The 26,694-nt window shown below is 47.8% G+C and overlaps 1 pseudogene; it reads left to right on the top strand.

Moving 5' to 3' along the window:
- The first annotated feature begins 19,851 nt into the window (after window positions 1-19,851).
- Window positions 19,852-21,501, top strand: LOC121749485 (annotated as a pseudogene).
- Window positions 21,502-26,694: the final 5,193 nt, after the last annotated feature.

The raw sequence follows: 26,694 nt of genomic DNA, 5'->3' as shown, positions 1-26,694 counted from the left end.
GAAAAAAGGAAATGCCAGGCGAATGCAGAGCCATGGTTCGCTGATCTAGCAAATTACTTGGTCACTAGAGAAGTGCCCAGTTCCGACGAAATTTCCCGGGCCCAGAAGATGAAATTAAAAAGTGAAGCCAAATACTACTTTTGGGACGATCCGTATTTGTGGAAAATGGGAGCTGACCAGGTAATTAGGAGATGCATTCCGGAGTGGGAGCAAAGGGATGTGCTGAATCATTGCCATGCTTTAGCTTGTGGGGGTCACTTTGGACCTAGGAAGACTGCAAGGAAGGTTCTAGACAGTGGTTTCTACTGGCCTACATTACATAAGGATGCATTCGAATTCTGCCAGAATTGCGAAAGGTGTCAGCAGATTGGAGGAATTTCTAGAAGGGACGAAATGCCACAAGTTCCGGTGATTGTTTGTGAGATTTTCGATGTTTGGGGTATGGACTTTATGGGTCCATTTCCATCTTCATATGGGAATACATACATACTTGTGGCGGTGGACTACGTTTCGAAATGGATAGAGGCAAAAGCTACGACCTCCTGCGAAGCTGTGGAAGTAGCCAAATTTCTGCGGTCTAACATTTTCAACAGGTACGGGATCCCTAGGGCTGTCATCTCAGACCAAGGAACCCATTTTAAGAACCGTACAATAGAGGCTCTCATGAAGAAATACGGAGTCCACCATAGGTTGTCTACACCTTATCATCCTCAGTCCAACGACCAGGCAGAAATATCAAATAGGGAGATAAAGGCCATTCTCGAAAAAACGGTGAACCCGTCTAGGAAGGATTGGAGTAAGAGACTGGATGATGCATTATGGGCTTATAGGACAGCTTATAAGACACCTATTGGTATGTCACCATATAGGTTGGTATTCGGAAAAATGTGCCACTTACCCGTGGGAATCGAACACAGAGCATACTGGGCGGTCAAAGAGATCAACATGAATCCGCAGGCTTGTGAAGAAGAGAGGAAGATGCAGCTCCAGGAACTGGAAGAGTTACGGCTTGAGTCTTATGAATCTGCCATGTGGTATAAGGAAAAAACTAAGCTTTGGCATGATAAAAATCTCCGGGTCAAGGAACTCAGGGTAGGACAGAAAGTCCTTTTGTTTCAATCCAAGCTCAAGTTGATGCCTGGAAAGTTAAAGTCTAAATGGATTGGGCCTTACATCATCATGGGACTTCGAGCAAACGGAGCAGTTGAAATCCAGGGAAGTGCACCAAATTCCATACCTTTTCTTGTCAATGGACATAGGATAAAGGTCTTTAGGGATAGCTCAGAGTTGTGTGTAGTGGACGAAGTGCCACTACGCGCACTCTTTGATATCACCTAACCAGTCTAGGAAGGAAGTGTTTTTAAAATATCTCCTGGGTCTAGTAATTAAAAGTTTGACCATACCCTGATCCAGGAAATTTTGAGAACACTTGACAACAATTTTGTAAATATTTAATTGCTTTCTTTAAATCAAGAAAAATCCAAACAAATAAAAAATTTTATTCTTCCAAAAATATTTTCGAAACACCAGACCCATCGGGAATGTTTTTGATGCTGTCATATCCTAGACCCGGGGAGTTTGGCGTTTCATATTTGTTTTTTTAGTTTGATGTTTTCTTTTAGTGTGTTTTGGCAGAAGAAATTTACTTGAGCAAGGAATTGTGGGGTAAAAGAGTTTTGGAAGGAGTTGGCACCGGTCCGGATTTCAAAGAGCACTTTATGGGGAGGCGTACGGTCGCTAGCGTCACCACCTGCACCCGCCTGCAAAAGGAAACTGTCCTCTCCAATGCCTACACTATGATCGGTTTTGGCCTTCTTATTTTCTCATTACTCATTCTCTCTCCAAATATTCTCTCTCCCAAATCAAAAACCCCAAATTTCAATCTCTCTCTCTAACCCTAATCTGAAAATTTCGCCCAAGTTCTTTTCAAAATTTTCTGCAGAATACCATGGATAACCAACAAGGAACCAGCAGCGCTTCTGGATCCGCCGAGAAGAGTGCGGCGGAGTTCATGAATGAACTATTTCAGAAGTTCGGAGGGGCCGATAAAGCGATGCAAGCGTTCGCGATGTTTGCAATGGGACAACCCATGCCAGCCGTTCCAACAACCACCGTGACACAACCGGAGGTTGTCGAGACACCACCCACTGCTGTACAAGAAACCGCACCGGAGGCTGCTACCATTATTCCAGAAGAAACCACCTCTGCCCAGGACACAATCCCAGAAACCGCCACCAGGCCGGAGGACGATGCAGTGCCCGCCGTTCCAGGATCACCCATTGCGGAGATTCGCGAAGTAGAGACAGATCTGGCCGCGGGACTGACGTTATTGGCCGTAAGTGAACCCAGGTTAGGTTCTGATTCTCAGAAGGAAACCCCTGTTTTAAAGTTTGGAGGTGATGGTGTTTCAGAGGGAGTAAACCTTGATATTTCTGCTGTGAATTTGGTGGAGAGTGTTGTTGGGGGGGTAGATGCTCTTGTTGCGGTAGTTGAGGACACCGCTATTACTGTTAGTAGGGTTGAGGGGGAAACCCCTGTTCTGGAGGCGTCTGTTGAGAGGGATGTCGTTGTTGATGATGATGATGTTCAAGTGGGCGGAGAAGCCCTAAATTCTGAGAAGGATGTAGAAAAGGAAACCCTAGACGTAGTTGGGGGCGATGAAGCCCAATTTACTGAGGAAGATGTTGATGCGGGAAGGACTCCCGACAAATCTGTGGGCACTGAAGCCCAACCTGAAGGAAATCTTACGGGGTTAGAAACCCCTGTTTATATCACGGGGGCAACCCCATTGTTAGCAGAGGAAAGTGGAGCACTCGATTCTGAGGGTGCTCAAGAAACTGTCGATGCAGGACTCAACATGATAGTGGATTTAACTGAGGTCTCTGAGGAGGCCGATTCGCAGCTTAATCTAAGGGAAACAAGGAGACGGACACGTCGGAGTATTCTTGATGACATTGACGTATCTGCCCAACAAAAGGAAAAGGATACGCTGGACCTAGCGACAGCCGTGTCTGCGCAGGAAGACTCCCCCAGGCCGAGTGGAAGGGAGAGTGACGAAGAGGGGCGCCGCGCGAGGGCTAAGAAGAGGAAAGGGAAACAAATCTACTGAATCCCCACTTCCTCCACCCGCCAAGGTACCATACGCCACAGAGCCCGAGAATCCTGCCAGGTCCAGTGATTCAGAGGAGGAGCAAGACGAGGATGTACTGAACTTTGAGCCGACGGAGATTTGGATTACAAAAGAGCTGCTAGACGATATGAGAAGATTTGACGATCCAAAATGTGTGGCCATATACAAGGAAAAGAGTGCTGAGGGAAAGGTGGCGAAGTCCGGAAAAATGTACCACCCGGCGGAACTCAAACATATTAGCTCTAACGATGAGTTCAGGGGGTATATAGATGCAATCGGTTTTGATTGGTTACTAAAGCACAGCACTTTCGAAGTTCCAGTCGACGCGGCCCGTGAATTCTTTTCCACCTTCCGGTTCAAATCCACCGCCGATTTGGATACGGATTCCATAGCTTTCAGGCTTTTTAATGAAGAACATAGGATGAGTATCCGGGAGTGGACGCTGCGGATGGGCTTGCTAACGAGAACAGAAGATGATGAGGGCCTGTGGAACGACAGAATGGTTGGTCCGCCGAAGTTGACGCCAGGATTTCAGGCACAAGGTGCGTGGGAGTTCTTGACTCACTCAAGAGTGGGTCAATTTAAAACAAGTTTTTCGAAGGCACACCATATAGAAAATCGGGTCCTGCGATTCGCCCAAACTTTTGTTAGCTACAACTTGATGGGCACTGCCAACAACGCCCTGACGACCGCCGACCTATACTTTACGTGGTGCATGGCCACAGGAGTACGAGTTCATTTGGGTTATTGGTTAGCCCAAGCCTGCCATCAAGTCACCTCCAACCCGTCCAGGCATCTGTACACGTGCCATCTTCTCGGGGCCTATTTGCAGCGCAACATTGTAATTAAAATCAGCAAGGCCTGCCGTGTAGTAAAGATGTGCTCAGCCCCGGAAGTCTTCAATTTCGACTTTTTTTTCAACAAGGGGTTGCTGATCGCCCGAGGGAAGGAGGTGTGTTTTTATGAGGTCGGTAAGTCAGAGGCACAAGTCAAGCAGGAACCCGATGGTGTGGAGGTAAAGGATCAAGCCACTGAGGACGAAGTCAGGCTGATGGTTCAGGGAGTTCAGAAAGAAGTTGAGGAGGTAAGGAGAGGAATCGACGGGGTACGCAAGGAAATGACTGAGATCCGAAGGGAATTCGGAAAAAGCAGGGAAGAGGCCGCAGTCCTGAGGGGACGTATCACCGATTGGGTGGCTTCGTCAAGTGAGCAAACCAACAGGATGGCGGAGGGTGTTGCTTTGATGACGACCATGCTGAAATGGCTGCACAAAAAGTTCCCGGATGCATCAGAAACTATTCCTGGGTCTAGCGGCAATATTACAACGCTAAGTCCAGGAAGTGTATCCGCGCAGAAGCCATCACAAGGCCCGAGGCCTCACATCACCCCCTCTTCCGCTAGACCCGTGATCCTGAGGACAGCCATACCCCGACCTACTGATGACAGACCAGAGAAGCCGGAGATGCCGGCCAGGAAGAAAGCAAAGGTGACCCAGCCGACGGTGCCACCAAAGTTTGGCTCCCACGGGGGCCAGACACCGAATTGAATTTCCCCTCAAACCCAAGTAACTTTTTCTTTCTTTTATTTAACAGTTCTTTCGTTTTATTTCTGTTTTACCTGCCAGCATGCTAGGTTCTGTATATATGTGTTGAACCCTTCCACTTAGACCAAGCATTGGTCTAAGTGTGAGAAGGGGTTATATGTCATAACATGTTTTGTGTTGTATGTTGTTCCTTCTCCCATTTAGCCCAATGCTTGGTCTAAGTGTGAGAAGTTTGTGTTTTGTTGAGTTCGTTTCATGTCGCCACTAACTGGCCTGCTTTCCACTTCATACGGATTGCTTGGGGACAAGCATAAATGAAGTGGGAGGGGGGACGCAGTTAGTGCAGTTAGTGTCTTGTACATATTCTGTTAGGTCTAGGAGTTTGTAGAAGTTTTTTTTAGGTTTCGTGTTTGCATAACTGGTAAAATAAATAGCAAAAAGCCCCTTAGGGAGAGTAATTGAAGAGAAAATACATGCTAAATTGTGAATCCTTTTCTCTTAATAAATCAAAGTCAGTTGGATGAAGTAAGAACGATAGAGGATGCCTTAGATAACCCAGTTGTGCAGCCCTACTATAAGAGCGAGTTATAAGCCTATACACTTTGAGCTAACTTGTAAAAAGAATGGGCTACCACTTGATGCTTAGGGAGTAGAGAATAAAGGAGGTATAAGCTGGACGAAGTCCAGGAACCGGAGGTATAAGCTGGACGAAGTCCAGGGGAGGAGTTAAAATAATAAAACCGGAGGTATAAGCTGGACGAAGTCCAGGAAAAAAAAAAAAAAAAAAAAAAAAAAAAAAATTTAAGGGCAGGAAGCAGTAGCAACCAGACCTAGGAATAAAAAATTTAATTCGTGATTTTACTAGGACTAACGCACGTTTTAAGCCAGGTGTGTGAAGGAATTCGCCAGGTCCAGGAAAGAAGACCAAAAAATCACAAGGTCGAGGAACTGGCGATTTAGTGAACGATTATGAAGAGAATTGCTCGACGGAGGAAGTTCCAGAGTTGAAGGGTAGAATAGGGATTTCTACGAAGACTCAAGGGCTATGTCCGCATCTATAAAAGGCAGAAGCATGCAAGCTGGAGGGATCTTCTCGGGGGGAGACCTCACCACAGCCTGTTGCTTAGTTCACTTTCCCACACACACACTTGATACTAGTTTTGAGGAGATCTCAGTTCGCACGTTCGGGTTTCATCTTAGCTTCCGATATGGTGTAACACCGCTCTTGTTAGGAGCGAAGAAACAATTTATTTTCCGCTTTCCGCATTTTACTTACTCTGCCGAGCTTCGTTGTTCGAAGCTCGGTTCGCTGTTTTCACCGAATAGTTTCTGGTTTAAATGCAAGTTTGATTTTCCGTTATGGCGATTGGGTTGATTTCTGGTTTGATCGTTTCGCTTATTGAGATTTTGGAGTTTTAAATTGTCTGAGTTGGATGCGTTTCGCAGCTGTTTACTGAGTTATTGTAGGTTAATGGTCAGATCCGGGAGATTGGAGTTGGATTGTGGAAGAATTTTGGTTGGATTTGCTGGATTTGTTGGTTGTTGGGTTCGGATGTCTTGGATCCGGAGTGGATCAAGTATTCTGACGTGAATCTGAGTAGTTTCGATCTGATTTTCATGCTTAGTTTACGTGTTTTACTTTCATTCCGTCTAGTGTACGCAGATCTGATGTTTTTTCGAGTTGCAGCAAGATAACGACGACCAAATCTCTATATTCTGTCGAATCTCGCTTTTTGCTCTGTTTTGTTCATCTGCAAGTTTAACTCGGTTGAGAGGATGCATTTTGCTGCGAGCTAGCGTCAGAGTTTGTTAATCTGCAGTTCTTTCCGTACTTGCCATTTTTGGAATTATGGTCCCCACTTTCAGTCATATTCTGTTTAGCTAGATTAGGTAGTTGTTTACACTGTCTAGGAAGTGGTTATGTTTCTTGTTGTCGAAGTCTGAATTTACAAGTTTAACATGTCCTAGGTCTAGCATTTACATTTTCTGCCTAGGTCTAGAGTTAGTTTAAAATTCTCAACCCTTTTGTTGCGTGGCAGCAGCCATTTGTCTGTCCAAAGTCTCTGAGCACTACTTTGCGAGTCCATCTCTGTGGGATCGACCCCACTTCCCTATACTAATTCATAGTATTCGGGTTGAGGGATTTATATTTTTTGAAGGGGAGTCGATGTGTGTCCAACGACCAAGCACTTTATGTTCTCTTAAGTTCCTAGACCTTGTGCTCTAGTGGATTTAAGGAGCGTGGTGTCTTGACCAAGCGCTTGCAGTGATCTATTTCTGTGCACACGTGTTAAAAAAATCCTCGTTTCAGCCACCTTAGAGCCGCCTTTTGCCTCCAGAAGTCCTCCTCCATCCGGAGAAGAAGGATGTACTCGGCAATGCTTTTGTTGATCTCGGATCTATTGTGTGGCGTTGGATCAGCCTCAAAGTCGGCTTGAGCCTGCGCGATTCTTTCCTCCATTCCTTTGAGATTGGCGTGAATGTTTCCAAAAACCTCCTTGTTCCACGCCTTGAGGGCCTTTTTTCTTCTAGCAAGCTTAGTTTGGAGATTCAATAGCCCACTCGCCTCTGTTGGTTGAGCCCAAATATTCTGCACAAGCTGCAGGAAGCCTTCATGCCGGACCCACATGTTTTGGAAACGAAAGGCGCTGCCCCCAGAGGGAAGCCTCGGCATCTTGCACCTTGCAAGAATCGGACCATGATCCGAGGAAACCCTTGGGAGATTAGTCACCCTTGTTGCCTCAAACGCATTAGACCATGCCTCATTAACAAGCAGCCTGTCCAACCTCTCAAACAAGCCATTTTTAGCCCAAGTGAACTCCGCACCATCGAATCCCGGGTCCAAAAGCCGGCAATCTTCAATTGCTTCGGCAAAATCAATCATCTCTGCTTGCCGGTTGGTTTCACTCCCAACCCTGTCTTCGTGTGCAAGGATCGTATTAAAATCCCCTCCAATCAGCCACGGGGTTCCTTCCGTCCTGAATGATATCTCCCTCATTTTATCCCACAGAGGGTGTCGCTCCAACCTACTACATTTAGCGTAGATGGCCGAAATGGAGATATGATTCGCCATGCGGTGCGAAGTAAGCCTTCCGTGTAGGACTTGGTCCGAGTCCTCCTCAGTGATGAAGTTGGCACCCTCCTCGGCGAATACCCATATCTTACCAGACGTATTTGATCCTTTGAAATTTAGTCCCAGCACCTTGGAATACCGATCCGGGTCGGGATTAGTGAGTGGCTCCATTATTGCAAGAAACATGACATTATAACACTTGATTAGTCTTTTAAGGACGTTTTGGCTCGGCGCATTAGCGATTCCCCTAGCGTTCCAAAACATGAGGTTGTAAGACATGATTAACAAGGTAGGGTCGTACCCGGAAGGTTTGAAGGCCCTCCTTGGCCATGAGCGAGTAGTACTTGTTTGTGCTCATGACATTGCCCGTCCACTCATCTTCACTCCTTCCATGGTTTGATGAGGGATGTCGCCCTCGCCCTCTCGAGCCCCCTCTTGACCCACCTCGGGAGCTCAAAGCCATCCGACGGCTTGTGTCTCCATGTTCCCACGGCACACCCGTTGATTCCTCATCTTTCGATTTTATTCGACTCAGCCCCATTGAGTATTTAGTAGCAGCTTCCTCACCTTGGACCGGTCTTGTGTTAAGTTGACCTTTCCCAAGCCCATCATCTTCTTGAAGGTTGCCCACAATGTCTGGACCCTCCCAGACCGACTCCTCCCCACTCTGCCTAGCTTTCGGGGGTGATCCCTTTCCTTTGTTTCTCCTTTGCTGTCTCCACTCATTGTTATCATTTTGCTTGGCCTCCAAATTGGCTTGCTTTTCCGTGGCTTGCTTTTCCGTGGGACTGTTTCCATCTTGATTTGCTTTTTGGGGGGCTGCATTGTTGTAGTTTCTTTTCGGTGGCCTCTCGGTCTTTGCCACAGCATAGCAAACATTGCTCGAGTGGCCGACGTGCTTACACTCCCGACAATAGGCTGGAATTTTATCCCAACGCACTTGTTGGGCCGTCTCTCTTCCACAAATATCAAGTATGATTTCTTCGGGGGGTGGTTTCGTGATATCAATCTCGATGCAAATGCGCGCAAAGGAGAGCCTTGTCTTGTTCGCGGTGGCTCGGTCAACTTATATTGGGGTCCCTAGGAGCTTGCCAATGGCGAAGAGGGCTGATTGATCGAATAGGTGGATCGGAAGGCCAATTAGGTTACACCATATTGCTGCAATCGGGGACTCACAATAGGCGTTAAAATCCGGAGACCATTTGAACACCCTCATTGGATGCCGATCGATGAGCCACACCGGCGTCCCCTTCGGGCCACCAAGGAGCCTTGCGTAATCCACCAAGTCCTCGCATTGAATAAGAATGTGCTTGGCATTAATGTATTTCCAAGTAAAGCCACATTGAAATTTCATGTTATTGAGAGCCTTTTGAATTTGTCCGGCTGTCGGGATAGAGTGTGAGAATTTACCTACAATGGCGTGCCCTACGTTTTCGGCAAGCTTCCGGATTTCCAGCCCCGAGAAGTAGATTGATGGTATCCCATTTGAGACTGATGCTAATCCAATGGTTTGGATCTTGTCGGCCACGAACACTTGCGGTCTATTCGGATCGGGGGCTCCCTTGATCAGGTCCGCCATTGAGCGCCATGCATTTGTGGTTACCGAGCCCATCTCGGCACCATTGGCCGGCAAGTTGCCGTTCGAACCGACCCCGGCTCCCTCTTCTCTACTACACTGTGGTCCATTCATTGTGGTTGATGGAGTTACCTTAAAGAGGTCAGCCATTACCCCGGAATTAGGAGATGATGACGGGCTCGCCCCAATTTTCGGGGGCTCAGGCATGCTGGCCGAGACCGTGGGGCCTTCTCCCGCACCCGGCTTGACATGCGTGTAAGGGAGATCGTGCTGACTCGAGCACGGACTCGGCACCGTCTCGGCACCTTTCGGTCGGCACGCTCAAAGGAATCACGTAGCTTTAGAGTTCGACCTTTCTCCAAGGGTGGGAACTCCGTTTGGTAGGCCTTGAAAGCGGTTGAAGGTGATAGCAAGGGGAAGTTCAAACCAAATTGAGGTGCATGGTTTGGCTCGGCCGCCGGCCGGCCGGACTCCGCCGTGCCGGCGTTGAGAAGTGGCTGCGCCGCCAAGGTGTCTAGCATGTCCGCCGCATCCAAGGAGGCAACATGGAGAAGGTTGGTAGGGTTAGGCTGCAAAAACTCACTAACGGCTAGTGCATCATGTGACTCTCCATTTTGGCAAGGGACCAACCTACTTTCCAAAAGCATTTTGTTCCCATATCCTTATCGGGCAAGTTGACCATCTCCTCCCCCAAGGCTCCTTGTACTTTTGCAGCACCAAGTACAATGGATTTGTCATGGCTCGGTTGAGAAGGCTCCATGTCGTGGTCGGCCATCTCCTCTCCGGCGACTTGGACGGAATCTTGGCCTGAGAAAAGCACCAGGTCAGAAGTTGCGCCTCGGACCACATGTGGCCTTTCCATTTCTATCTCCTCTTCAACTTCTCCTTGCACATTCTCCCCCTCTTGCAATGCGTCCGCCATGTTGGGACTTACAAGCACCGGAAAGATCGAGTTTTTGCATTTAGGGCTCACAACCGGGGCGCAATCTTCTTCCCCAAAGTCGATTCTCTTCCTTAGTTGCTTGTCCTCGGGAAGTGGGGAGAGTACGTACCTCTTCCGACCATCCCCTTTAGTAGTCGGGGCCGGAGTGCTCTTTCGAGCCTTGATCTTTGCTTTAGCAGCCTTCAACGCCATTATCTTAGACGGCTCCTTCGGGGAGTTTGATTCCTTCGAGCAAAACTTCATTTGTTGGTTCGAGGGGGTTTGCTCTCCCTCAAGAGGGGGTGGCTCGCTCGTCGGGTCGTCCGGCATGGCCGGGAGGGCGATGGGGTTGCTCGGGAAAGGCTTGGGATCGAGGGCGGTAGTGATGGGGTTGTCTCGGCCGGTGAAGGTGGTGGTCGGCAAGGTTGTTATGGCGTGAGGCTAAGTGGATTGTTGGTCGACGGGATGTTGAGGTGGAGGCGGGTGGGAAATTCCGGTGGGTCAATATAGTGAGGTTTTTAGAGAGAAGGGGGAGCTTCTCACTCTAGGAACGTTTCATGTGATATAACATACCTCACTCCTATGCCCCACGTGTTTACATTCTCCGCAATACGGTGGAATTTTATCCCATTTTACTTGCTGCACCACTTCCCGTCCACATATGTCCAAGATGATCTCCTCGGGGGGTGGCCGTGTAATGTCGATTTCGATGCATATTCGAGCGAAGGAGAGGCGAGATTTGTTGGCCGTTGCTCGATCAATATGAATTGGCGTGCCAAGCAGCATTCCTATGGCGAAAAGGGCTGATTGATCAAAGAGATGTATGGGAAGACCGATAAGGTTGCACCAAATTGCCGCAATGGGTGATTCACAATATGCATCAAATTCGGGCGACCATTTGAAAACTCTCATCGGGTGACGATCAATAAGCCAAACCGGCGTGCCTTTTGGGCCACTTAAGAGCCGAACATAATCCGCAATGTCCTCAAATTGCACAAGAATGTGTTTAGCATTAATGTATTTCCATGTAAAGCCACAACGAAATTTAATTTTTTCGAGAGCCTTTTGAATTTGGTGCGAAGCCGGAATAGAGTGTGAAAATTTACCTACGATGGCGTGCCCAAGGTTTGTGGCTAGCCTTTGAATTTCAGCCCCGGAGAAGTAGATTGAAGGGACTCCATTGGATATCGATGCAAATCCGATGTTTTGGATGTTCTCCGGGTCGAAGACTTGCGGGCCATCGGGGTTAGGTGCGCCTCAGACCATGTCGGCCATGGAGATCGGCTTGCTCCCATGTTTCGAGACCCCCTCCTTCCCTTGGACCTTGTTGTTGTTCATCGGGTTCATGTGAGGCTTTCGCGACCCCCTTCTCCGTCGCCATGGCTTGGGGGCCTTCCGTGTCCTCGCAATGCATTTCACCACTCTTGTCACCTTCAGCCATTGGTTCGTCGGTGTAACAAGGCGCCTCCAACGCATCCTTCGGGGGTTGATTAATAGAAGATGTCGCGGATGATCCCCCGGGGGCCGACATGTCTCGGATGCTATGTCCCTTCGGCTGGGCTCTCGGCCAGGCCGGGGCCGAATCTGCCTGTGACGCGCCGGCCTCGAAATTTGCTCGGAGCTTCCTAGTACGTCTCGGAACTAGGGGCGGGAAATCCTCCAACGAGAGCCCGCTAGAGGGCCGAGGGGGTCTCGAGTGCCGCTACTAACATTGTGGATGGATTCATTATTGAGGTGGCATCTTCCGGTGGGTTTCCGGCAAGGAGAGGCTGCGCCGTCCATGTGTCCAACCGTTCCACCGAGTCCAAGGAGGCCACTTGCAAGATTGAACTCTTTTTTGGCTGCATTATTAGGGAAGCGTGTAGTGCATCATATAACAACCCGGAAGAGTAGGGGAGAAAGGCACTTTCACAAAGCATGTTTGGTCCTTTAGCCATTTCGGGTAAGTTGACTCTAGCACACTCCAAAGCACTTTTGGCTTCACTTGATTCATCAAGATACGAGGGGACTGCGACGGATTCTTTGGTTGTACCTTCTCCAACGGTCATCAAGTCACCACCGGTGTGAGGGCCGGCCGGCGAAGCCCCGGCGGCTATGGCGTTGTCCTCTAGGTGGTTCATCGGGCGACCGGAAGACCATTAGGTGGTCCGCAATGGTTCGAGCTTCCTCGTCCCCAATATCGGTGTCCGGTGGAGGAAGGTCCGGCATATCTAGACCAAGGAGCAGGGGTAGGGGTTGGAAAGAGGGAGGGTTGGCTGACGCTAGCGTTCACCGTGGGGCCTTGGGGTGAAGGGCGTCCGACGGGATTGTGGATGGTGGAGTGAGGGAGGCGGGGTTAAGTGGTGGGGGTGAGATTCCGGCGGGACAATGCGGTAGGGTGGGGGATTGTTAGAGAGAAGGAGGAGCTTCTCACTCTAAGATCTTCAGGGCCTTCTTCTCTCTTTTCAATGTTGAGTCTTACCCTTTCATGCAATCTTTTCACCATTTCAGCCTTAGCTTTTCCATCAAGACTTGCACGTTCTTCAATAGGTATTGGAATAAAATCTAGTGGACCCAATGGATTAAAACCATATACAACTTCAAATGGAGAAAAGTTAGTAGCAGAATGAACACTTCGATTTTAAGCAAATTCAGCAAAAGGTATGCATTCCTCCCAACTTTTCAAGTTCTTTTTAACTAAAGTTCGTAGTAATTGAGACAAAGTCCTATTAACTACTTCATCTTGTCCATCACTTTGTGGATGACAAGTAGTAGAAAACAAGAGTTTAGTTCCCAACTTATTCCACAACACACGCCAAAAATGACGCACAAATTTAGATTCTAGATCACTCACAATTGATCAAGGAACACCATGCAAACGTACAATTTCTTTAAAGAACAAATCAGCTATATGAGATGCATCATCAGTTTTGTGAGATGGAATAAAATGTGCCATTTTTGAAAACCTATCAACAACCACAAAAACTGAATATCTACCTATTTTTGTTCTTGGCAAACCAATAACAAAGTCCATTGAAATATCCTCCCAAGGTGCACTAGGAATTGGTAACGGTTTGTACAAACCATGTGGGTGTGATTTAGACTTGGCTTGCATGCAAGTTATACATCTTTTACAAATTCTTTCAACATCCACACGCATTTTAGGCCAAAAGAAATGTTCATGCAAAACATCCATTGTCTAATAGACTCCAAAATGCCCCATTAAACCACCACCATGAGCTTCACGCACAAGCAATTCACGCATAGAACCTTTAGGAATGCACAGTTTATTTTCTCTAAACAAATAGCCATCATGCCTATAGAACTTGTAAAATGCAGCATGCTCACAAGCTAAATAGATAGAAGAAAAGTCCGGGTCATTATCATACATTTCCTTAATCAACTCAAAACCAAGCAACTTAGAACTCAAAGTAGTGATCAAAATGTACCTCCGAGACAATGCATCAGCCACAATGTTTTCTTTTCCCTATTCGTATTTGATTACATAGGGAAATGATTCAATGAATTTTCTCAAAACATGGTGCATCGTCCAACTGGAGGAGAAGGGTACCCCCAACTTGATGGCTTGACCTCTCCCTACTCTTGTGGTGCAATTGCCTTAGTGATTTTGTACTTTGCATTTTGGTTTTGTTCACCTAGGCATAGATTGATCGTCCTGTTGATATGAAATATAGGGATGAGGGACCCACGAACCCTCCACTGTGAAGGTGTTCAAAAAAAAAAACATGGTGCATCAATCTCATGAAAGTACTTGGTGCATTAGTTAAACCAAAAGGCATTACTAACCACTCATATAGACCAAATTTTGTTTTAAAGGCTGTTTTCCATTCGTCTCCTTCTCTAATTCGAATGTGATGATAACCACTTTTCAAATCGATCTTACTAAACACAACAGATCCACGCAATTCATCAAGCATATCATCTAGCCTAGGAATAGGATAGTGATACTTTACCGTGATTTTGTTGATTACTCGGTAGTCGATGCACATCCTCCATGATCCATCTTTCATAGAAACAACAATTACCGGAACAGCACATGGACTCATGCTCTCACGGATTTTTCCGTTGTCCAACAACTCTTGCACTTGCCTTTGAATTTCCTTAGTCTCTTCGGGATTGGCTCTATAGGCTGGTCGGTTTGGTAGTACTGCCCAGGGAACAAGGTCAATTTGGTGTTCAATACTTCTTAATGGAGGTAATACCTTTAACGTGGCCCTCGAACGGTTTTACCGCCATTACCTTTGTAAAAGGATTTGCCAGGTTGTTCTCTGACGCAATCTTGAGCACTTGTATGTCTCCTCTCTGCACTATATCCCTTATGATATGATACTTCCGCTCTATGTGTTTCCTCGCTTTGTGAGCTCTTGGTTCCTTCGAATTTGCCACAGCACCAAAATTGTCACAATAAACCGTGATGCTCTTGGGCAGATTCACAACCACACCTAAATCCATAAGGAAGTTCTTGAACCATACTGCCTCTTTTGGTCGAGAAGGCTCCAACCGTGTTGAGTTTAATCCACGATGGGATCGGTGGGTGCCATTTGATCAGCATAGCAACCGGTGCTGGCCATCCTGTCTCAGCACGACTCGGTATTTCCATTCTAGGGCTTATCCCAATCCAATGTTTCATTCTTATGCCCCCATTCTCCATACTATTCCGGATGAACATTTGGACTTTTTTTTTTAATCAAACACCTTTACGGTGGAGGGTTCGTGGGTCCCTCATCCCTATATATCATAAGAGGTTGAATACAGATCCTGGCCACACTCAAAAGTGGTGTGCCAACACAAAGATTAGGAGTAGAGACCGGTCCGGATCCCACAACCCAGACCTCATCATACTCCCTTCCAAAAGACAAGATACAAATGAACAAAATCAAAAGATAAAACACTCCTTCCTTCCTCGGCAACTGTGCTACTCGTGTTCTTCCGACCGAACTCGAATGTTGGGTATTCCCATTTCTTCCATTCTAATGATGTCCTTTAGGGGTCTTGGGGCTGTTTGGGCGGAGAACCTGAGGAAGCATTGCTGGCCAAGGCCCATCTTAGCGAGCATGTCCGCCGCTTGATTCCCCTCCCGGGGGATAAAGGAGGCGCGCATGGTGTACCGGCGCTTGAAGAGGAAAATTCGCGCCATGACCCGGCAGAGATGTGCCGGTCCCCACGTAAAGCCATTGAGGAGATTGGCGGCTTGTTCTGAGTCCGTCTCGATCCAAATGGGTTGCTCATGTACCCTCGCAAGCTCAAGTCCATGATGAGCAGCCATCAGTTCGGCCTCTAGGGCTGAGTGTGCGTCAAGAGGGGTTGAGAAGGCAGCGAGCAACTTTCTGGACCAGTCGCGTACCACTCCTCCCCCTCCCACTCTGTCCGGTGCCCCAGTGTATGCCCCGTCTGTATTGACTTTAATCCACGGGCGTTCAGGGGGGTGCCACTTAACAGAAGTCACCAGTGGTCTCGTCCGTCTTGAGGCAGGGTGGCTCGGAATACTCATACCCATTTGCACTCCCTTCCAGTGCTTCAGCTTAATGATCCCGTTAGTCATGTTATTGTAAATGTACATCTGAACTTGCCACACCACATTGTACGGTTTGAATTGGACTTGCTCATGCCGGCTTCTGTTTCGCTCCGCCCAAAGGAACCACAGGATGAGGTATGGCGTTACTCGGCAAAGGTGTTTCGGGTCTTGTTGTTGCATCCGATGCGACCAGGTCTCAAGCTGATCTGGAATGATGTCGTTAATCCGTAGGGAAGGTGCCGATCCCCCGAACCGTCCGTCGAATTCCCGCCACACACTAGTTTCTCCCCGACCTTGGATGAAGAGGTGCTGAAGGGATTCGGTGCTCGGATTCCTTGGGCAGCATTGGCATTTTGAGGCCAAGTCGATCTTCCTCCATTGGAGTTTAGAATTAACCGGGATTCGATTCGACAGAAGGCGCCAGTTGAAGATTGCAATAGAGTTGGTTAGGCCAGCCCTCCAAATGTCTTCGAGCCCTTGTATCCTCGGTCTATGTGTGCGGATAGTGTCCCATGTTGTTGCTAGCGTAAATTCTCCGAGGCTAGAAAGGGACCACCTCGGCGTGTCTGGCTCCCCGGCAATGACCGGGGTGTCGAGGATCTGAGAAATAACCTGTTGTGGTAGCCCGGCCTGGTCATGGAGTTGTTGGAGCTTGGCTTCATTCCACTCGCCATCCCTGAGGAATTCTTCGACCCGGGAAGTGTGGTTGCCTCTATCATCAAAAGTAAGGGACCGAAGAGTGGAATCACCCACCCAAATGTCATCCCAAAAGTAGATTTCCCCTTTACCCACCACCCATCGAATGTGAGAATTCGCCTGATGTCTTGTGCGCATGAGTCTTTTCCAAGTTGGGCTGTTATGCCCGGAGGGGTTGGCCGCAAGGGGGGAGACCTTCTTGCAATATTTTATCATCATATATCTAGCCCAGAGTGAGCTTTGCTCTCGGAATCTCCACCATAACTTAATGCTAAAGGCTCGGAGTACTTCTTTGGTTTTTCGAACTCCGAGCCCTCCTTCGGACGTCGGGAGGCAGATCTGATCCCAACCGATTTAGTGTGTTTTTTTCCTCTCACTTGTCGATCCCCAGAAGAACCGAGCCATCTGCTGATCCAATTGTTTTAGCGCCCCGGAGGTTGGCTCAATGGCTTGGAAGATGTGGAGTGGCACCGCTTCGAGCGTACTCTTGATGAGGGTGAGTCTCCCTCCAAACGAGAGGTGGCGGTGAGCCCACCCTGTGACCCTCGCGGCAAGCTTTTCCCGAAGGAACATAAACATGTCTGTACGCTTTACACCTCGATAAATAGGCACACCTAGATAAAGGAAAGGGAAGGTACCATGGCACCGACGGCCGGCCGCCGGAGTACCCGCCGGAAAACCTGGTCCCGCCGGCGAATGCATGGAAGGAGGCTAAAAACTTGTTCGCACATTGGGGGATGGGGTGCATGGTGGGAGCCTCAACACCACATAAAACCCATAAGGACGAGCCAATCCCACTCGACGCCGGCAAGGTCACACCTTTGGGAACAGCCGGAGACTTTGAAGGTACACCTTATCTCTTCTTTACCGATGTTGAAACGGAATATCTCTCGGAGAAACTAGGACTAGCCATTGTTGGGAAGTTTTCCCACTCACTCCCTTCTTCTTTCCAAATTCAAAAAAGCTTAAGGGGTATGGGGCTAGTTGGTTCTTTCACTTGGAAATACTTGAATGCCAAGCACATCCTACTTCAATTCCAAGATATGGCTGATTATGCTAAGGTCTTAAGTGGCCCTAATGGGAGTCCGGTTTGGTTTGTTGACATTCACCCAATGAGGGTGTTCAAATGGGCGCCGGACTTTGATACGTTCTTTGAGTCACCCATCGTTGCCGTGTGGTGCAATATCATGGGACTACCGGCCCATCTTTTTGAGGAATCGGCCCTCATGGCGATCGGCAAGCTATTAGGCAAGCCGTTACAAGCGGACCATGCGACAATCAATCAAACCCGGCTCTCTTTTGCTAGGATATGTGTTGAGATTGATATCTCCAACCCCCCAACGGAGGAGATCATGCTAAACATCCTAGGCAAAAATTCAAGACACAATGTAGCATGGGACCGTATCCCATTGTTTTGCGAGAATTGTAAGCATGTTGGGCATGTCATTGATGAGTGTCATGCGTATGGAAGGAAGGGTCGAGGCAAGGATTACCGAACACCAACCAAGGCGTTCTACCCTAGCCACGATCACAAGATCATCCGTCGAGAATGGCGTCCAAAGGCGGCGATTAGGGTTGGCACCTCACCGAACAAGGAAAAAGATAGTGGCAACCAAGAGAAGAACAAGGAGGGTACAATGAACGTCGATCCGTTGGATCCTCGAGCGCCCCTTGGGAGTCAACCAAGCATGGACGAGGATGGATTCCAATTGGTGTCGAGGAAGAGGAAAGGCAAGGCACATAAGGGAGACATGCACTCCAAAGCTCAACACATCGACAATTTGCGTTTGAAAGACAATGTCGCCACGGTGTCATTCGATCGGGATGACTCTACTGCGAACGAGCCGAGCACTTGCTCAATGAATGTCTCATGTGGGCTCCCCAACCGGGAGAAGGAAGGCTTCATCGAGGAACTTGATTCGGGAGGGATCGTTCATCGCAGGGGTATCCCTATTGTGGGCCTCAATTAAGTGACGGATCTTGGATTTTGTGATGTGAAGGTTGCACCATGTTAATTATAATAGAATAGTGAAGAGTACATTGATGACCACTCTAGTTGGTAGGGAGCCCCTCGTTGTACTCTAATTGGTTTTGGCGAGCTATCACTTTTGGGCGGCTCGGTGTTCCTAGTTTTTCATTGCAATTGTCCTTAGTAATGCACAGGTGTGGGTCCGCCTGAACCCTCCACCCTCGTGGTGCTTTTGATTTAAAAAAAAAAAGAGTGAATCCCCCTTCGGCCTGGATTAGGCCGGCACACCTCTCATGTTTTTCAGCAATGTAGAAGTTACTCTTTGCAAGATTGATCTGCTGTCCGGAGATTCCCGCGTATTCATCAAGACAAGCTCTGAGCTGCCTCAGAGGGACTTCTGCCGCTTGGGTGAAGATTACAATATCGTCGGAATAGGCGGTGACTAATCTCCATGCATCCCCGAGAGGATTTAAAGATCATCTCCTTCTTTCCCAGAATGAGTTTATCCAGAGACCTTGAGAGGTAATCCGCAGCAATCACAAATAAGAAGGGTGATATTGGGTCACCTTGTCTAAGGCCGCGAGATGACTTGAAGAACCCGGATGGAACTCCATTAATTAAGACCGAAAACCAGCATGAGCCCACACACCTCTCAATCATGGAGATCCATTTGGCGGGGAAGCCCATTCGGTCCATGACCTTGATCAATAGGGGCCACTGGACTCTGTCGTAAGCTTTAGCCATATCAATCTTGACCGCAACATTGGGGGCCGGCGCGCTCCTCGGAAGTTCATGGAACATCTCTTGCGCCAAGAGGACGTTATCATTAAGCAGCCGGCCTTTCATAAACCCACTCTGATTTGGCGCAATAACCTGAGGGAGGAGGGGAGATAATCTCCTTGTGAGGATTTTGGTGATGATCTTGTTTGAAGCATTGCACAAGCTAATGGGGCGATAATCACTCCACGAGTCTAGGCCAAGCTTCTTCGGAATGAGTACGATGCTCGTGGCCGTGATGCTTCGGGGTAGGTAGGCTCCCTCGAAAAATTGCTGGATAGAGGCCACAACATCAATACCGACCGTATCCCAGCAAGATTGATAGAAGGTGGCTGTGAAACCATCCGGTCCAGGGGCGCTATCTCCGGAGATGTCAAATACGGCTTTTTTCACTTCCTCTACGCTTGGTGGATTCGGTAGGGCTTCCACTTCAGGAGAAGGTGAGAGGCGCTGAATCAAGCCCAAATCCGGCTCCAGGAGAGAGAGGGGTCCCGGGGCAAGGAGGTTTTGGAAGAAATCCGCGGCAGAGTTCCTGATCTCCAATTCCTCCGTGAGTTCTCTCCCCCCCACATTGATCTTGTGGATGCGCATCCTTAATCTCTTTTGTTTGACCCAGCTTTGATAAAATTTGGTGTTCTTGTCGCACTCCGCAAGCCATCGAAGGGTCGCCTTTTGAAAGAAATGGACCAGGAGCGGTAGAAGTTGCTTTGAAATTTGAGCACCGTAGTAGCAAAGGTTGTAATTTTGGACCACCTTATGAATGGCAAGTTTATAGTGCTCTTGGTGGTAGTCACGGCATACCACGTGTGCATTACAAAGGACGTCAGAGTGATTACTATATTATGGTAATGGATATGCTAGGTCCTAGTTTATGGGATGTCTAGAACAACAATTCGAATACAATGTCAATTGAAATGGTGGCATGTATTGCCATTGAAGCCATATCCATTTTGGAAAAGTTACATTCTAGAGGATATGTGCATGGGGATGTAAAGCCAGAAAACTTTTTGCTTGGTACACCTGGAACTGCTGATGAGAAAAAACTTTTTTTGGTTGATCTTGGATTGGCTGTTCGGTGGCGTGATAATTCAACTGGTCTTCATGTTGATTATGATCAATGACCTGATGTATTCAGAGGAACTGTGCGGTATGCTAGTGTGCATGCTCATCTGGGAAGGACCGGTAGTCGTAGGGATGACCTGGAATCCCTTGCTTATACCCTCATTTTTCTTCTTCGAGGTCGCCTTCCTTGGCAAGGTTGCTAGGGCGAGAATAAAGGCTTTCTGGTCTGCAAAAAGAAGATGGAAACTTCTCCAGAAGCCCTTTGTTGTTTCTGTCCTGCACCTTTTAAACAGTTTGTTGAGTTTGTTGTTAACTTGAAGTTTGATGAAGAGCCTAATTATGCAAAATACATATCCCTTTTTGATGGGATTATTGGTCCGAATCCGGACATCACGCCAATCAACACTGAAGGTGCTCGAAAGCTTGTATATCAAGTCGGACAGAAGAGAGGAAGGCTTATGATGGACGACGATGATGATGAGCAACCAAAGAAGAAAGTCCGCATGGGAATGCCTGCTATACAGTGGATTAGTGTGTACAATGCTCGAAGACCGATGAAGCAAAGATATCATTACAATGTTGCAGATTTAAGATTGGACCAGCATATTGAGAAAGGAAATGAAGATGGACTTTATATTAGCAGTGTGGCCTCTTGTTCAAATCTATGGGCCTTGATTATGGATACAGGGACCGGTTTCAGTGATCAAGTCTATGAACTTTCACCTCATTTCCTTCATAAGGAGTGGATCATGGAACAATGGGAGAAAAATTACTACATAAGTGCCATAGCAGGGGCTAATAATGGGAGCTCATTAATAGTCATGTCTAAGGGTACCCCGTATCTGCAGCAGTCATATAAAGTTAGTGAGTCATTTCCATTCAAGTGGATCAACAAGAAATGGAGAGAAGGTTTTTACGTTACTGCCATGGCTACAGCTGGAACTAGATGGGCAATTGTTATGTCCCGTGGGGCAGGTTTTTCTGATCAGGTTGTCGAGTTGGACTTTCTGTATCCAAGTGAAGGTATTCATAGGAGGTGGGATTCTGGCTATCGCATCACATCAACTGCAGCAACATGGGATCAAACTGCCCTTGTTCTTAGCAATCCACGACGGAAACCTTCAGATGAAACACAAGAAACACTTCGGACTTCTGCTTTCCCAAGCACACATGTTAAGGAGAAATGGGTAAAAAATCTTAACATAGCATCGGTGTGCTATGGGAGAATTGTATCTTGATGTCTCGTAATTTTGTTGGAGTAGGTTACTCGAAGATGAAGTCCTCTCTGATCAAACTCAATTGTTATTTCTGTAATCAGAGGAAGGGGAGATCTTTGGTCTGTGGTCAAGCTGACTCTTGTTGCTCTTAGGACCTGATTTGTGCTTACTATTGCCATTGACATATAGGAGCCTGTGTAAAACCTCTGCACCGGACTGTGATTATGTCTAAATGCTTTAGGACTCCGACAAGTGTAATTCGATCATTCCTTAATGTTTGTATAGTGATGGAAATTTAATGTTTGATGACAGTATCCAGCGGTTGTGTCTGTATTAGCAGTGCTTGTATATGTAAAATCAGGCTATGCAACCCAAGGATATGTTCTATTAAATGTACTTGTTTCTCTTCAAAAAAAAAAGATGAGGATGCATAGTACATGGTGGTGATTTTGAATTCAAAATGGCATTTTCCACAAATGCGCCAACATTATCTTGCCCATGAAAAGTGGCCTTTTTCTTTTCCTCCTTTTGTGAGTCACATGCACCCACCAACTCACATGCCACCCCATCCTTCACGTGGGGCATGGTACTTGCAATGGTCAGCCGGTTGACCATCTCTTTCTTCATGCTTGATCCTCCAAGATTCCGGCCTGCCGGTGCCAGCGACATTCCGGCCATCTCATCACCATCGAGCCCTTCCATTCCACTCGTCGGGACGCTCCCTTCCTTGGCCATTTGGGCTAGAGAGCTCAACATATCCCCAAAAGGGGCGAGCTTGTTTTCCGACGTCCCTTTCCTTTCACCATGGCGTTCCGCAACGAGACTATCCACCATATCAAAGACCATCTTCTTCTTAGCCCGACTAACCTCCGAACCAGATTCAAGGCCGGCTCGTTTGAGGGCTTGTCGAGCTTTCTCCGGGTGAGGCGTGCCAACCCTTTTGGTTTTAGACTGTGCAATCGAATGAAACTTCCACTCCGGCGAGGAGAGGGGCTGCATCGTGTGTTCCAAGGCATCGGCATCCCCCTTCGTCAACTCACCGCCGGACTTCACCATGTGTTGGATGCAACAATCACACTACATCTCCCTCAAAGGGGAGGGAGAGGGAGTGGACGAATTCTAGAGAGAAGGGAGAGCTTCTCTCTCGTGTTTTTAATTGATTGTTGTCAATGTTAAATTCTCGTTGTACTCTAATTTGTCATGGCGAGTCGTCACTTTTGGGCGACTCGATGTTTGTTTGGTTGTTGCAAATGGTTTTTGGTAATGCACGGGTGTGGGTGCGCCTCAACCCTTCATCCCTAGGGTTGTTTATCTTTAAAAAAAAATATTACGTCACAAACGTCACAAAATGTATAATTGTGGGCAATCTTGATTCAAAAGGATTGCTTGTTGGCCATGTAAACCAACGTATAAGAGTTATGCTTCAAATAGGTTGTTAAGAGATGACAATTCCTATGATGTTATATCGATGAAAATAATCCTATCTTGATCCAATTACCTAACAAAGATCGTACAATAAAATTTTGTAGGTCATTTGGATAGAAGTGGTTTCCTTGTTGGCCAAGGAAAGCCAAATATAAATAGTCATGCCCGGTGGTGAGTTAGTAATTGTCATATCTTCATCCTCCTTCTCACTAAAAACCCCTCCCTCATAGTCCCACGCCGAATCATCCTTTCCGACCACCATGTCCCCACTGCGAACCACCCACCACTCTCATTAACTCACGTTAGCACCCCACCGCCGGTCACCCTCTCCAACCAACCCCAGCCACCCATACATCCCTTCTCCGGCTTACCCTCTCTGCCACCTCAACCACCACCACGCAAGCTCCCCCCTCGTCGGACTTGGCTCGCATGCCCCGCCGAGCTCCAATCCACATCTCGGCCACACCTCGCAGAAGTCTTCCCCTCGGCTGGCCGAAACAATGGGCCACCCGCCGGACTCCGAGGAGGCGATATCCATCTCGGATCAAAATATGGTCAATCCACCGGACCTTGCTCCGGGGGTTGAGGAAGCACGGGTCCTCTCAGACCAACAAATGGTTTTCCGATCAGCCGAGGCAACCTCCCCCAAACAACCGACCAAAGCTATGAAACTCAAGACCGCAAAAGCAAGGCTCAAAGTCCGGAAGAGCACCGCGGCTCCACCCTCGAAGGGCAACGGCCGGAAAAGGTTCGTCCCCTCGCCCCTCCCGGAAGACAAACAACTTCGAAAGAAACTATCGTTTGGAGAGGAAGATAGCCCCAAGGCCGGAAGTCCAAAATGCAAAACGGCTATATTTCTGGCAAGCTCCACCCAAGATGAAGAGGTAACTCCGGCGTCGAAAGCTCCCACCCATGGTTCAGGAAGGTCCGAACATTGCCGGCCATCAAGCATTTGTCCCGGAAAACATTCAAAATATTGGATTTGCTACCACCTCAAATGGGCTCCCGGCAATCTACTTCTCATCATCAGAGATACAAAAGTTGGCAACGAGTCTCGGCCATGCAATCGTTGGTAAGCTCTCCCATTCTATTCCGGCTTCGCACCAAATTCAAAAAGCTCTTGATAACATCAAATTTAGCCGAGGCTTTACATGGAAATATATTAACGCTAAAGATATTCTTATTCAATTCGAGGATATTGCGGATTATGCCCGATTGCTAAGCGGCCCCAAGGGTACCCCGGTATGGTTTGTTGACCGACACCTTATGCAAGTCTTCAAATGGTCCCCGGACTTTGATGCATATTGTGAATCCCCGATTGCGGCAATTTGGTGCAATCTAATCGGCCTCCCCATCCACCTATTTAACCAATTGGCTCTCTTCGCCATTGGGAAACTCCTAGGTCCTCCTATCCAAATGGACCGCGCCACAGCCAACAAGACTAGATTATCCTTTGCTCGTCTTTGCATCGAGATCGATATAACGAAGCCACCACCCGAGGAGATCATCCTTGACATTTGTGGGCGTGAAACCGTGCAACAAGTGAGGTGGGATAAGATCCCGACGTATTGCAATGAGTGTTGGCACGTGGGGCATAAGAGCGAAGTTTGTTATGCGGCGGGTAAAGCGGTTCGACCCCCAAAGAGGAACTATAATTTTGCCATGCCGAGACAGCCACACCAAGGGGCCCAAGGTTCGAAGGGAGGATATGATCAACCGAAGGAAAAATTGAACAACAAGGAGGTGAAACAACAATGGAGACCCAAAGAAACGGAAGCGCAACTAATTACAACACCAAGCACTAGAGATACGAAAGATTGAGATTGGCAAGGACCGGATGTCATGGGCGATTTGCATGAGGATGGCCCCATGGATTTGACCATTCATGCCGACGAGGGTGACAAGAGTTGGAGTGCAACCCATTTGCATGGTAGGGGTTCGGCCTTCACACCCTTTCAGCATGGGAACGGCGGAGGGAGCATGGCGAAGGGAGAAATAAGTAACCACCGGGCTACACCCTCGTCCAAGGTTGGGGGACGGCGCGAAGCAGCCTCGGCCTCGGGTGATCTAGTGAGACCGAAAGGCTCGTTCAAGCCTTTTGACTTAAAAAGGTCCGAAGCACAAGAGTCGAATAACCACATGAGCACCAATCGCTATTTCTCCCTAATGGCTCGGAAGAACTTCGTGGATAATGATTTGGAAGATACGGATGATGGGGAAGAGAACATACCTCTCAAGGATGATGATGGTGGAGCCATTCCCATACTTATGGAGGCCGAGACATGCTAAGAGAGGAATGACCTCCAAATCATTGAATTTCAAGGGGGGCCTTCACACCCGCCGGGTACGAACTCCTTTTATTAATCATGTCAATACAATTTCTATTTTGGAACGTTAGGGGGATCGCGAACGCGTCAACCTAAAACGTCCTAAAAAGACTAATCAAATCTCATAATATTTGCTTTCTTGCAATAATGGAGCCGCTTACAATCCCTAACCCGGACAAATTCTCAAAGACATTGGGGCTGACCTACAAGGGTTCGAACATCAACGGGAAGATTTGGATTTTTGTGGAGGAAGTGGCTAATTTCGAAGTTGAGGATGGCTCGAAACAGTTGCTCCATGGGCGGTTCACTTGCCCTCGATTACCAACTCCTATTGAGATCTCGACTGTGTATGCCAAGTGCACGAGAGGGGAACGACTTGCACTGTGGGATAAGATGAGAGACATCACTCAAATGTCGGACGGGAGGCCTTGGTTTTTTTTTCAAAATTAACTCCTATATAAGGGAGGAAATTACAAATAAACTCCTATACTATAGATAGGAGGAAAATACAACTGATGTCAAGAGGGCTCGAACTCGACACCTCATGCAATAATGTTAAGCTCTTTGCCGCTAGGACAAAGGCTCTGGACAGGACGAGAGGCCTTGGTTCATTGGAGGGAACTTCAACACCATCCTCTCCACTCGCGACAGGATGGGAAGCGACACCAATCGACAGGTGGAGATGGTTGACTTCGTCGAGGCCATAGAGGATTGTCGATTGCTGGACCCGGGCTTTGATGGCTCGGATTATACCTGGGCTAAAAATAGCCTCATGGAAAGATTGGATAGGGTGCTGGTCAGCGAAATGTCAACCCAACTTTTAGACGCAATAAGAGTTACTAATCTCCCCCGGGTAGCCTCAGATCATGGGCCAATACTCGTCCGATGCAGAATGCTGAACAACGCTGGGAGTGGTAGAGCGTTCCGGTTCCAAAACATGTGTGTGCGGCACGAGGGATTTGCTGATTTGGTGCGACGAGATTGGATGGCTACCACGGAGGCTGCAGGCCTACTCAACTTGAAGATCAAGTTAGCAAGGATTAAACAGACATTCAAACGGTGGAACAAAGAGGTCTTCGGGAATATCCACGCCAACCTCAAAGCTTGTGAAGAGAATATTTTCGTGGCTCAATCTGAGTTCGAGGAAGACCCCTCGGCCCGGAACAGAATGGAGATCAACAAACAAATGGCTGAGTACAACCTCCTTCTCAAGATGGAAGAAGACTTCTGGCTCTCTGTTGGCTGGAAGAGGGTGATAAAAACACTAGGTTCTACCAAAGCTGGGTTAAGCAAAAGAGAATTCGGTTGTGAATCCACAAGATAAATGCTAATGGGAGGGAACTCACAGATGACCTTGAAATCAAAGACTCGACGGTCGAGTTCTTCCAAAACCTCCTTGCGCCAACCTACCCGGAGTTGGCTGCCCCGGACCTAGACCTCTTGCAACAACTACCCTTCTCGG

The sequence above is a fragment of the Salvia splendens genome, chromosome 9, assembly GCF_004379255.2.
Source record: "Salvia splendens isolate huo1 chromosome 9, SspV2, whole genome shotgun sequence".
NCBI classification, from domain to species: Eukaryota; Viridiplantae; Streptophyta; class Magnoliopsida; order Lamiales; family Lamiaceae; genus Salvia; species Salvia splendens.
Note: the sequence above shows the minus strand (reverse complement) of the source record. Positions and strands in the feature narration are given on the sequence as shown.